This window comes from Panthera tigris, chromosome B1 (genome assembly GCF_018350195.1).
Source record: "Panthera tigris isolate Pti1 chromosome B1, P.tigris_Pti1_mat1.1, whole genome shotgun sequence".
In the NCBI taxonomy this organism is placed as follows: domain Eukaryota; kingdom Metazoa; phylum Chordata; class Mammalia; order Carnivora; family Felidae; genus Panthera; species Panthera tigris.
The window spans coordinates 19,935,092-19,949,215 of NC_056663.1; positions in this window are offsets into that span (position 1 = coordinate 19,935,092).

Here is a 14,124-nt window from a genome sequence, read left to right on the forward strand (position 1 = left end):
ATGGATATATATATATATATATATATATACACACACACACACACACACACACACCTGTATATATATATATATATATATATATATATATATATTATATATACACACACACACACACACACACACACATACACACACACACACACACACACATATAGAGAGGGAGGGAAGGAAGGAGGGAGAGGGAAAGAGAGAGATAGACACAGAGAGATTTATTTTGAGGAATTGGCTCACACAATTTTGGAGGCTTGTTAAGTCCAAAATACGATGGGGTAGGCTGGCAGGTTGGAGACTCAGGGAAAAGTTACAGTTCAAGTCCAAAGGCACCATACTAGAAAAACTCCTTCTTGTTTGGAGGAGGTCAGTCTTTATTCTATTGAGATATCCACCTGATAGGCTGAGACCAAACCACATTATAAAGGGCAATGTACTTAACTCAAATTCCACCACTTCAAGTGTTATTCTCATACAGGAAAATACATTCTAGAAATATCTAGAATAACATTTGAACAAATATCTGGGTGTCATGGACCAGATGAGTTGACACACAAAAGTAACCACCACACTGTCTCATCCTACAATGCACAAGACATTCCTCTATAACAAAAAATGATGTGGCCCAGAACATCAATAGTCCTAAAGGTGATAAAGCCTGGTCTCAATTTCCGGAAAGATTATGAGCACATTACAATGACCATTCCATAAATAATGGCATCTATAGCAAAAAACATAAAGAAAAAGAAGAATGAAGGGAAAAAGGAAGGAAAGGAAAGAGAGAGCGAGGAATAAATACCTAGTAGTGGATAAAGGAAAGGAAAGGAGAGGCTCCTGGGAGGCTCAGCTGGTAAGCGTCTAACTCCTGTTTTTGGCTCAGGTCATGATCTCATGGTTCATGAGTTCAAGCTCCCCCTTGGACTCTGCACTGACAGTTCAAAGCCTGCTTGGGATTCTCCCTCTCTCTCTGCTCTTCCCCTGGTTGCTCGCTCCCTCTCGAAATATATAAATAAACTTAAAAATTTTTTAAATAATTTTAAGAGAGGGGAGGAGAGGGGAGGAAGGAAGTAAGGAAGGGAGGGAGGTAGGGAGGAAGGAAGGAAGAGAAAAGAATAGAATCTAGACACCTTGAAGGTGAAAATGTCATATACTCTCTCTTTTAGGCCACCCTCAGGTAGGTCTTCACTAGAACTCAGAGAACACTAGGCACACACAGTAAATGTCACTGACTGACAGTAAGCAGGCCCTATGAGTGTGAAAATTAGAGGATACATGTCACCAGTATGTTTTGTTTCATAATATTTCATGAGAGAACCTTTTTCTTGGCCATGGGTTTACTACATACACTTCAAAGGTTGATTATTCAAATAATAGGCCAGGCTCGCTTGCTTGCTTGCTTGCTTGCTTGCTTATTTATTTATTTATTTATTTATTTAGCTATCAGCCTGAATCATTTTACAGTGGGTTTTTTTTTTCTTTTTGTTTGTTTCTTTCTTTTTGTTTTAACAGTCTAAGAGTCTTTTGTTTCCTCAAAGCATAATTAGGGGCTTTTAATGGGAAATAAGGGCACTTTGGCCAAATATACCTATATAAAAACCAGAGTCTACAGATTTAAAAATTACTTTCTCACAAATAATAAATCAAGAACTCTCATCCTTAAAAGGAATTGGTTTGCGTTCTCTGAACTAAGAAAACTCATTAAAAAAAATCATGCATTAATCATGGTATTATTAGGCTTTCTCTCATAAAAGCATTGCTTTATAATTACTAAATTAAAAATGATATCTATTATTCTCAATACTTGGTCTTGAATGTTTTAATTTCCCCTAAAAAATTTTGTAAGAGTTATTTCTGGTCATTTTTTACTAGATATGAATTAAGTAGCCAAATCCTTTCATTTAAAAAAAATGTTATGTTGCATTCTCTACATAACATGTCATAATCCATCTTGAGCAAAGCAGTAAGTGGAGCTGAGAGTGCGATGAATCCACAGACGCTTCACAAAGTCATCAATGAGGTACCGATGATAACTCAAAATAGCTGTAAGGCTATCTGTGGTGCTTTACAACTACCAATATGCTGTCAAAAAACAGATTCTCTTTTTTGTCCTGAGGGTTAAGCACTTGTTCTAGATATTTAACTGACCCTTTTAGTTCTGCAGTTCTTTCTGTTTCACCCACAGAGAAATTCAATGGTTGACTTTCTTTAGGGTCTAAACGCTGGCCTTAACTGAAGCCATCACATCCTTACGAAATACTGCAGTAACCCTCAAATTCTTTCCTGAGTCATTCCTATACTTAAAGTCAAATCCTGATTTTACAGGCCATTCCTTGGGCTGGCTGATGATACCTAAATGGTTCTTCTGTGGTCTGAGCAGTGTTAGGTGGTCATGATGACAATTTCCATATTTTTTTTTTAATTAAAGAAACTTGTACAAAGTGTTTTTGCTTTCCTTGCCAAATCTGAGTCATGTACTTTTAATTAAAAGAAGGGAGACACAAGAAAATCTAATTGATTTGGATCACTAGTTAAATCCTGACGGGTTATCAAGGAATTAGGGAAACAGGATAGAGAAAATTCATGTATTATTGAAGGTCAAGTGATACCTGGCTTAAGCATCATTTCTAGCACTGGTTAAGGTCACTCACCTTAATCAACTACAAAGCAGAGAAAAACTACCGTAGCTCTGAAACACAACGAAATCCAAATATGCAAGTGTATTGTTCCAAACCTGGCATTTACTAAAACAATGTTTCCCATTTGAAACATTTCTTGGGGCGCCTGGGTGGCTCAGTCACTTAAGCATCAGATTTTGGTTCATGAGTTCGAGCCCCACTTCAGGCCCTGTGCTGACAGTGCAGAACTTGGAGCCTGCTTTGAGTTCTGTGTCACCCTCTCTCTCTGCCCCTCCCCAGCTCACTCTGTCTCTCTCTCTCTCTTGAAAATGAACATCAAAAAATAAAAAAATAAACTACCTTTAAAGAAAAAAACAGAAAGATTTCTTTTCTATAAATGTTTTTTTTTAATTTTTTTTTACTATTTTATTTTTTTCTTAAGAGAGAGAGACACACACAGCATGAGCGAGGGAGGGACACAGAATCCGAAGCAGACTCCAGGCTCTAAGCTGTCAGCACAGAGCCCGATGTGGGGCTCGAAATCACGAGCCGTGAGATCATGACCTGAACCAAAGTCAGACACTCAACCGACTGAGCCACCCAGGTGCCCCTGTAAATGTTTGTTTTCATTTGTAAGGTATCTCTAATGGCACTGTAGTCACATTATTCAAAGAAGTATCAAGTTTGACTCATAACAAAGTACAATTAAAATTTATATGTATCTTTCCATTGAATTGTGGGGTTTAATAAACTTTTTATATTGGAGTAATTTTAGATTTACAGAAAAGTTGGAAAGATAGTAAAGAGAGCTCCTATATACCCCTCATCTACTTTCCTCTATTATTAACATTTTACATTTTCACAGCACATCACTCAAAACAAGAAATGGACATCGGTACCATACTACTTTCCTAAGGCTGCTATAACAAATTATCACAAACTTGTAGCTTAAAACAACTGACATTTCTTCTCCCACAGTTCTGGAGGCCAGAGAACAAAATCAAGGTATCCGCAGGGCCACACTCCCTCTCAAGACCTTGGTGGGGAGATTCCACTTTTTACCTCTTTCCAGCTTTGATGGTTGCTGGAACTTCTGGGTCTGTGGCTCCAATTTCCAATCCCTGCCTCCACGGTCACATGGCCACCTTCTCATCTCTGTACAGCTCTCTGTGCTTTTCTTATAAGAAACTTGCCCCTGGATTTAAGCCAGCCAGATAATCCAGAATGATCTTATCTGGAGATCCTTAATTACGTCTGCAAAGATACTTTTTCCAAGTAAGGTAACATCACAAATTCCAGGGATTAGGACATGGACATATCTTTTGATTGGCCTTATTATTTTTTTTTACTTGTATTACTTTATTATTATCCACTAAACTGCAAATAGTTTTTTTTTTTTTTTTGATCAATGTCATCTTTCTATTCAAATAACCAACTGAGGGCATTAAATGCATTCAGATGTCCTGTCTTCCACATTCTATCTTATCTGTGACAGTTCCCTAGCCTTTCCTTAATTTTTCATGACCTGGAGAATCTTGAGGTGTACTGACCACCTATCCCACATAAAACTCTCCAGTGTGGGTTTGCCTGATGTCATTGTCATGAACAGATATGGGGAGAATATCATAGGGATGAAGTGTTTTTACTGTTACATCCTATCAGGAATAGATGATATCCACATGATATCACTGCACATGAAAATTTTTACCACTTGTTTAAGGTAGTTTGTGCTAGGTTTTCCCAATCTGGCATTACCATTTTTTTTTTCATTCCCTACTCTATAGAGTTGAGTCACTGAGGTCAGCCTGTGGTGGGTGGGGGAGGGATGAGGGGGATTAAAGCTGTGTGTTCTCTAAAGTGAAATAATTACATCTATTATTTGGAGGTCTTCTGTAACTTCTACCTCATTCGTTTATTTGTAATCACTTTTCTATCAGAATAGACACATGGATATTTATCGTATACTTTTGGTTAGTATGATCTAATACTACATTGTCTATTTTGTCACTTAAACTGTTCCAGCTTTGGCAATTGAGAGTTCACTATTTCCGCTTGGCTCCTGTGTCCCTGTGGCCTGTCCTCATCTTTTTAGGTTTTCCTGAGCCCTTCTTTACTCTCTGGTACTACAACATGCCCCTGACTTATCTTGTACCGGTGGCTCACTTTTCCAAGACAAATAAAATATTAAATATTCAAGACTTTGGTTTGGCTCGTCTGGAGTAATGAACGGCACTCCCCCGTTGATACCTCTTGGAACCTTAGTAAGGAAAAATCCTGGCACAGTTTCATAAAGTAGTGATTTTAAGGAACATCCAGGTTAAAGAGTTCTGAGATAGGAACTCTTCTTATAACTAAAATGTTCATGCCTCAAGCAGATGACAGGGCGGTCACACTGAATTCTAGTGAAAGAGTCAGCACCCTTAGGTCCAGCATGGCCTCAACTGAGACTGCCAATTCCCTGTTGGTGCAAACTGCGATTGGCTATAGACTGGCAGCTCCCTTCTCACTTGCTTTTAACCTCGGTCAGTGTTTGTAAACATACAGATGATGCTGTCTCATAAAATCACCGATTGAGTAACACGTTGTTTTCATATAACAGTTTTGGATCTTGAGACTTTAGAAAATTTCACAGTGTAGATGTAGGTCACTTATCCCAGAAATGAAGTGAAACAAAGCTGCATATGGAGCCTACTGGTACATATTTAAAATAAACAGCACTGTGCAAAATTCCAGCTTGGGTATTTACTTATATTTTCCCTAGAAAAGGGAAGCAAAGAGAAATTTCTCTGGTTATTGTTGGACTTTCTGTGAGCCAAGCTATATTTACCTAATACTACTTGGTCAGCAACACACTAAAACAGGCTAGGTTTTATACTAGGTTATACATTAAGGTTTTATACTAGGTTATATACTGAGGTACTATATAGCAACAAGGATTACTCCAGGAACAGAAGACACACACACACACACACACACACACAGATACAAGTACATATGTATAAAGATATAAGTACACAGAGAGAATATGTTTATTATGTATATATGATATATATGTATGCTTATTTCATCACCAAATAGATGGACAAAGAAACTATTCAATACATCATCTCCACTCTAGGAATCAGGAAGCCTGCAGTATGACAAATGAATTTCTTGGTGCAATCACAGTCATTTACTTACACAGCACAAGAATTCAGGAATGTCTTCTGAATCTTTTTATATTAACAATACACGTACAGAGCATCACAAAGTATGTTATATACCTGAAATGTTCTTTAATGTGAGGCTCATTTCAATGAGAAATTTATCAACAGCTACAGAGTAGTTAAACTTCCTTTAAATGCAAGCTGTGCTTATATACCCAATGTGCTTATGGCCCGATTAAACAGTTTTCCAACATTGAGTCTGGCATATAAAAAAAAAATATTCTAAATTCTTAAAATGTCACGTCAAGGAAATTATGTATTAAAGTCAAAGTGGAATATGTGTGTGTTACTTCCTCTAAAAGAAGGAATCCTTTCAATAAAATACATTTTAGCAAGATGTGCATTGTAAGATTATAAATGGAGAGATGTGACATGATGTGCTCTTTTATTTTCTGGAATGGAAAAAATTTTAAATAGTGTATTTTGCCTTATTTCCACAAAAGCACTTAGCAACCTTTCATGTTTTCAACATCGTTTCTTGACAAGACAAGGAGAAGAGTAATCTGTGGGTGGCACTTCGAAACAATAATCAGAGGAGTGTCATAAGAAAGAACATCATGTCAGCTGCTGGAATGTACAACTGTACTTCTCTAAAAGTCAGAATAAATGTCTTCATGATTCCTTATCATACAAAGTGACTTTACTTTTGATACCCAAATGAAATCACTAATTCTAAAGGGTAGGGCCTCACAACTAATGTAACCAGCTTTAAAACAGTAAAAGAAGGAGGACGTTAATCAATTTATTTTGGATTTTTTTGCTGCTTGTCACATTAGTCTTCTTTTATTCTTCAAGACAAATGTGATCTAAAATATCACTGAACACGAATTGTGGATAACTCTGAAGAATTAATCTACTGTATTTTGATGTTTGGTTTTTTAAGTGAAGCTATGAAATTACTATCCCTAAGACTTAATTAATGCTAAAACTGGCATTAATTCTATTTCCTGGAAGCATCAGAATTTTGGTGAATGGAAAAAAAAGGATTTTGGTGAATGCTGGATTCCCTGGATTTCCCAACTATAAAAGCAACAGCGTGTAACTCTGACTCCATTTCTTAAACTTCTGCCATAAACATAGTGTTCACAGTTGGCCTTGTAAATCTTCCTGCTTCCTTTTACTTCTTACATGAGTCTTATATTTAAGTGGGATTCAGGTAGACAACACATAGTTGGGTCTTATTTTTTTTTTTTTATCTATTCTGATAATCTGTCTCTTTAATAGTGTATTTAGACCATTAAGATTTAAAGGGATGATTGATACAATTGGATTAATACCTAAGATGTTTGTAAGGATTCTATTCCTTCCTTGCATTTGTGTTTTCTTTCTGTTTACCCTCTTTTTGTGCCTTCTCTCATTTTAACTGAGCATTTTATATGATTCTATTTTATCATCTCTCCAAGCATATCAACTATAATGTTTTTAATTGTTGTGGATGTCTTCAAATTTGTAATGTATCTTTTAATTAAGCCAGTTGCATCTTCAAATAGCACTATACCACTTCAAGTACCTTGTAAAAGAATTTCTAATAGCTCCCTTGTATCCCTTATGACACTGCTACCTTCTATGAACTGAGTCATGTCCTTCCTTCCCACCCCCACCCTGCACAAATTCCTCTGTCGAAGCCCTCACCTCCAATATGATGGTATTTGGAGACAGGGTCTTTGGGTGTTAATTACATTTAGAAGGAGTCATGAGAGTGGACGTATGATTTTATAATGGGGAAAAGAAAGCAAAGAAAGAAAAAACAGAGTTCGCTCTATCTCCTTTTCTCCCTCAGCCACATGAGGGCACAGAAAGCAGCCATCTATAATCCAAGAAGAGGACCTTCACCAGGAATCAAATCAGCCAGCACCTTCGTCTTACACTTCCCAGTTTCCAGAACGGGGAGAAATAAATGCCTGTTGTTTAGCCACCCAATAGGCGGTACTTTATTATAGCAGCCAGAGCAGACTAATGCTCTATCATTTATTTCACTTAACCATATGCTGCCACATGTTGTTATTATTATTACTTTGTTATTATACTGTGTTGTTATTATTATCATTACTTTAAAGGCTCTACTTTTAGATAGAGTTTTATTATTATTACTTTAAGGGCTATACTCTTTTAGATCAATTAACAATATGAAAAGTAAAAGAAGTTTTACCTCTTCTGACTCCTACTCCAATGCTCTTCCTTGCTTTACGTAGATACATGTTTTGGACCTATCATTTTTCTTCTTCCTGAAGAACTACTTATAATGTTTGTTTCAGAGGCATCATTTATATTATTTATGTTATTTATATTAGTCCGTCCATCAATGCCCTCAGTACCTGTGCTTCTTTTAAGACTTTCTCTTTGTTTTCTGCAATATTAATTTGACAACTCTGGGTGTAGATTTGTATTTATATCTATCCTTCTGGTGTTCTCTGAGCTAACCAGATTTGTGATTTGATATCTCCAATTTTGAGAAATTCTCAGCTGTCATTAAATATTTCCTCTACCATGTTCTTTTTTTTTCTCCTTCTGATAATCTAAGTCAATGTATATTGTATCTTTTGTCCCACAATTCTTGAATGTTCCCATTTTTTTGTAATTGTTCTTTTTCTCTCTGCATTTTAGTTTAGACGTTTCTAATGATACATATTCAAGCCCACTAGTGTTTTCCTCAGGTGAACCTGAGCTCATCTACCCATAAGCTCAGAGGCATTCTTCATTTCTTTTACTACATTTTTGATTTCTTAGACTTTCTTTTGATTATTTGATTGCTACTTCTCTGGTATCATTATCCCTCTGTTTTTACCTGTTGGCCACCTTTTTATTAGAGCCCTTAACATACTGTTGATAATTATTTTCCATTCAGTGTGCTAATTCCAAAATCTGCATCATTCTGAGTTTCATTCTGATGTTTGCTTTGTCTCTTCATACTGTTTTTTAGTATGTCTTACAATTTTTTGTTGAAAACCAGACATAGATATAGATCTGCATACCCTTTAGTATGAGGATTTATATTAACCTGGCTAGAAGTTGAGCTATGTTTACTACTTGCTGTGACCATAGACACCCAAGGCTTCAAATTCCTCTAGAGTTCTTTATGTATGTCTCTAGTTGTCTTTGTGTTTCCTTAAGAATTGCTTCCCCAGATAGTCCGTGTCTTTCAGCTCAGCTGTAATCCACTGTTACTATACTAGAGCCCTGTTGGTGTAGTGCTAAGGTTTGGGGGACAGGATTCATCCTAGAATCTCATGATTAAATCTCAGTGTTAACCATCGATGTTCACTTTCATTAATGTTCCTTGGCTCTCCTTCCCTTCCTCAGTTGTGATACAGGATGGTTAGGAGGGGCTGGAGTCCCCAGGCGGGATAATTCCCCGATAGTCTTTGTCCCTGGATACTGGGCCTTTGTTACAGAGAAGGCTGTGGGCATATTTCATAAGAATAACTCTTATCCTACCTGTGCCAGAACCACAAGAGCCTTCTCTCAGCTCTTCACCACGAGATCCTGGTGGGATTCCAAGTTCCATCTAGAGTGTGGAGACTCCCCAGCACTTTCTTACTCGCAAATTAGTCTACATTCATCCTCTAGCAATTCATAAAAATTAGCATTGAAGCATCCCTACAAGTTTATGACTGCTGATGCTTTTAAGCTGATCTTGACTGATTTTTTTATATTCACCTATTTCTCCAGATTTCAGGTAGGGGTTTGCCCTGGGACCTCAGTTCCCCACTGGATCAAAAAGAAAGTCGCTGCTCTTCAATATGTTCAGCTTCTCAGTGAAAGGACAGAGTGATGACTTCTAAGCTTTTTATACATCAAGAGTAAGGTCTAACAGGAAGTCTCCTGACTTAGCATTAGAACAATTTCACTTAGTTATTTCCTCACTCAGGACAGTCTCCAGACCATGGCATTCTCTTATTCAGGACCAAGGGAATAGAGAACTAATATATTCAAAGAACCAAGCGTTCTACCTTTAGGCAGTCTTAACTGTAAGCTACTGAATACTGATGATTTGACTGTTCTCTTAAATCTAAAGGGAATTAATCAGTCTTAATAACTGATTCAGCAATTAATAATAGCCATTAATAGAAATCTTGGATACTGGCGTACCAACGTTTAAATTGAATTATACTTTACGTTATACTGTGCAATGGGTTTTAAGAAACTTAATGACTTAGATATATTAGAATGTGAACATAGTATATGTGTGTATGTTCTCCCCTTTAGTGATTTCAAATTAATTCTCCACTATTCTCTACCTTCCTGCATGCCCTTGTAGACGAAATCAAAAGGCTCCTTTGCCTTCTGGATTCTGGTTGGATTCTTGAAGGGACAGCAACTCAGGTGGAGGGAGGGGAGTGAGCTTGAGGCATTAGTCCTCCATCCCTATGTGCTCACCTGTGAGTTCTCAGTTCCTCTCCACCATTGCCCTTCCCATGTGAACATCCTCTTTAGGATTTTCAACTGTCCCTGCTTTTCTGACCATTCACGCCTCTGTTATAAAAGCCCAATTGTTTATGTGCCTGACCTCTAGATCAATTTTCAGCATCTAGGGCAGAAAAAACACACAACCCAGATTTATTGTAATGTGATAATGCCATTCCCACACTTCCTTTTTTTCTTTTAATGTTTTTTTTTTAATAATTTACACCCAAATTAGTTAGCATATAGTGCAACAATGATTTCAGGAGTACATTCCTTAATGCCCCTTACCCATTTAGCCCATGCCCCCTCCCATAACCCCTCCAGTAACCCTCAGTTTGTTCTCCATATTTATGAGTCTCTTCTGTTTTGTCCCGCTCCCTGTTTTTATAATATTTTGGCTTCCCTTCCCTTATGTTCATCTGTTTTGTCTCTTAAAGTCCTTATATGAGTGAAGTCATATGATATTTGTCTCTCTCTGATTGACTAATTTCACTTAGCATAATACCCTCAAGTTCCATCTACCCAGTTGCAAATGGTAAGATTTCATTCTTTTTGATTGCCGAGTAATACTCCATTGTATATATATACCACATTTTATCTATTCATCCATTGATGGACATTTGGGCTCTTTCCATACTTTGGCTATTTTTGATAATGCTGCTATAAACATGGGGGTGCATGTGTCCCTTCGAAACAGCACATCCGTATCCTGTGGATAAATGCCTAGTAGTGTAATTGCTGGGTCATAGGGTAGTTCTACTTTTAGTTTTTTGAGGAACCTCCATACTGTTTTCCAGAGTGGCTGCACCAGTTTGCCTTCCCACCAACACTGCAAAAGAGATCCTCTTTCTCCACATCCTCGCCAACATCTGTTGTTGCCTGAGTTGTTAATGTTAGCCATTCTGACAGGTGTGAGTTGGTATCTCATTGTGGTTTTGATTTGTATTTCCCTGATGATGAGTGAAGTTGAGCATTTTTTCATGTGTCAGTTGGCCATCTGGATGTCTTCTTTGGAGAAGTGTCTATTCATGTTAATGCCCATTTCTTCACTGGATTGTGTTTTTTTGGTGATGAGTTTGATAAGTTCTTTCTCGATTTTGGATACTAACCCTTGATCTGATAGGTCGTTTGCAAATATCTTCTCCCATTCTGTCAGTTGCCTTTTAGTTTTGCTGATTGTTTCCTTCGCTGCGCAGAGGCTTTTTATTTTGATGAGGTCCCAGTAGTTCATTTTTGCTTTTGTTTCCCTTGCCTCAGGAGACGTGTTGAGTAAGAAGTTGCTGCGGCAAAGATCAAAGAGGTTTTTGCCTGCTTTCTCCTCAAGGATTTTGATGGCTTCCTGTCTTACATTGAGGTCTTTCATCCATTTTGAGTTTATTTTTGTGTATGGTGTAAGAAAGTGGTCCAGGTTCATTCTTCTGCATGTCACTGTCCAGTTTTTCCAGCACCACTTGCTGAAGAGACTGTCTTTATTCCATTGGATATGCTTTCCTGCTTTGTCAAAGATTAGTTGGCCACACGTTTGGGGGTCCATTTCTGGGTTCTCTATTCTCCTCCATTGATCTGTCTGTTCTTGTGCCAGTACCATACTGTTTTGATTATTACAGCTTTGTAGTATAGCTTGAAGTCTGGGATTGTGATGCCTCCTGCTTTGGTTTTCTTTTTCAAGATTGCTTGGGCTATTTGGGGGTCTTTTCTGGTTCCATACAAATTTTAGGATTATTTGTTCTAGCTCTGTGAAGAATGCTGGTGTTATTTTGATAGGGATTGCATTGAATATGTACATTGCTTTGGGTAGTATCCCACGCTTTCTTTTCTTTTTCCTCACTTGTTTTCTGAGCCTACAGCATGTTGGTGTTTCTATAGGAAGAAGGGATAGTGTGCCAGCTGGTCCAAAAGCAACATTTACATGGAAGAGATGACTGCCTAGTTAAAGACTTTACATGTCTTAATCAGGACGAGCAACTCTGCTCTTGTTTCCAGGAAGCAATCCATCCTAATGGTCTTCTGCTTGCTGGAAACTCCCTCCAAAGTCTGGCAGTGTTGATCATTGGACCTACTTTGTGTGTTATTGTGAATTTTGGCTTTGTTTTTTAATCTTAATATTTAACTGGAAAGATAGGAAAGGATGTAAGGCACTATTTTAAGCCCAAAGGCTGAATGCTGAATGAGTAATGGCTGCTAAATAAATCACATTTTACTTTCCCACCTGAGATTCAACACAATATGGCACTAACTTTCTAATCTGTTTGCTATGCTTGAGTTCAACTACCTAGAAATTCCTAAACATTCCCTAACCTCTTTGTTTTCTTACCTTCTATTATAATTCCCTTAGAGCCAGCTCTACCTGTTCAAGTTTACACTTTATTTAAGGATTATTACAAACAGCAACTCCCCTATATAACATATCCTGCTATCTTCAAGAAGATATTCTCTCTCCTTCTTTTGAAAATTTTTTTGTATGTTATTTATTTCTCTAATTGCCTTTTCACAAGACACAAATGATTCTCATTATTTGCTATAGTTACATAGGTTCTACTAAGTCACTGCAAACACTGAATCAGCAACTACTGAACTCCTCAGGAAAATACAGGGTTAATTCCTATAAGTCTTAGGTCACAACGCTGTTGTCAACATTGTTATCGATACATAACCATGTTGTGTATGTGTTTATGTTTGAAAATACCTTACTTAATATATATTTTTAATTCATTAACGAACTCACACCCAACAATACTAAAATGTCATGCCAGAATAAAGATTTTCTGTCACACTGTATTTTTTCCATAAGGCACATCACAGTTTCTTTGGACTTAGGAACTCTAGACAGTGCTTCAGAACTACATTTGAAGGGCACACAGGAGTGGCTCAGTTGGTTTATCTTGATTTTGGCTCAGGTCATGATCCCAGAGTGAGGAGATCCAGCCCCACATTGGGGTCCATGCTAGGATTAAAACTTTCTCTCTCTCTCCCCCTCTGTCCCTCCCCTGCTCACTCTTGCTCAAAAGAAAAGAAAAGAAAAGAGAAAAGAAAAGAACAAAGAAAAGAAAAACTACATTTGAGGGACATTTTAAGCAATAAAGTCCTAACAAAAAGCACAAAACGCAACAAAAAAATGATACTACATAGACTGTAAGGACAGTTGTTTAGTATGAGAGTGAAAATGAGAAGGCAGAGTGCCTCCTTATTCAACACCAGCTGAAAACGTGCATATCAGGAAACACAAATTTTTCACTACACTGCACAAGTCTCTGAAAGACTGAAAAAGCACCAGGATTATTGATTTTGTTATTACAAATTAATTTTAGTGGTTAGGCAAATTTGAAATACAAAACATGTGAATAATGAGGATAGGAGTGTGTATTAGGTACCTGCTCTGTAGCAGGCACTGGATTGGCATTGGCATTGTGGATATATGAAGGAGGGGCTTCCCAACTTGGAAAGGAAGATAAAAAAAAAAACAAACTCATGCTTCCAGTGTGTTATAAAACATGCAGGAGGAAAAAACATGGTAATATAAGGCCTCCTCGTGAGACTACCTAGCAAAGTATCAAGGTTCAAGAAAATTTCCAGGAAAAGATCCCTGTGAGCTGAGTCCAGAGGACAATTACAGCAGAAAACTTTAGAGTCTTATTCCACAGTATCTAATACAGTTCCTGACTTACATTTTAAGTAAAAAAATAAGAATAAAATTTGGGGCGCCCAGGTAGCTGAGTCAGTTAAGCATCCAACTCTTGATTTTGGCTCAGGTCTTGATCTCATGGTCATGGGATCGAGCCCCATGTGAGGCTCCACACTGGGCATGGAGCCTGCTTAAAATTCTTTCTCTCTTTTTCTTTCTCTCTCCTTCCCTCCCTAAAAATTAATTAATTAATTAATATAAAACTTTGATTAGCAGGGTCAACTTA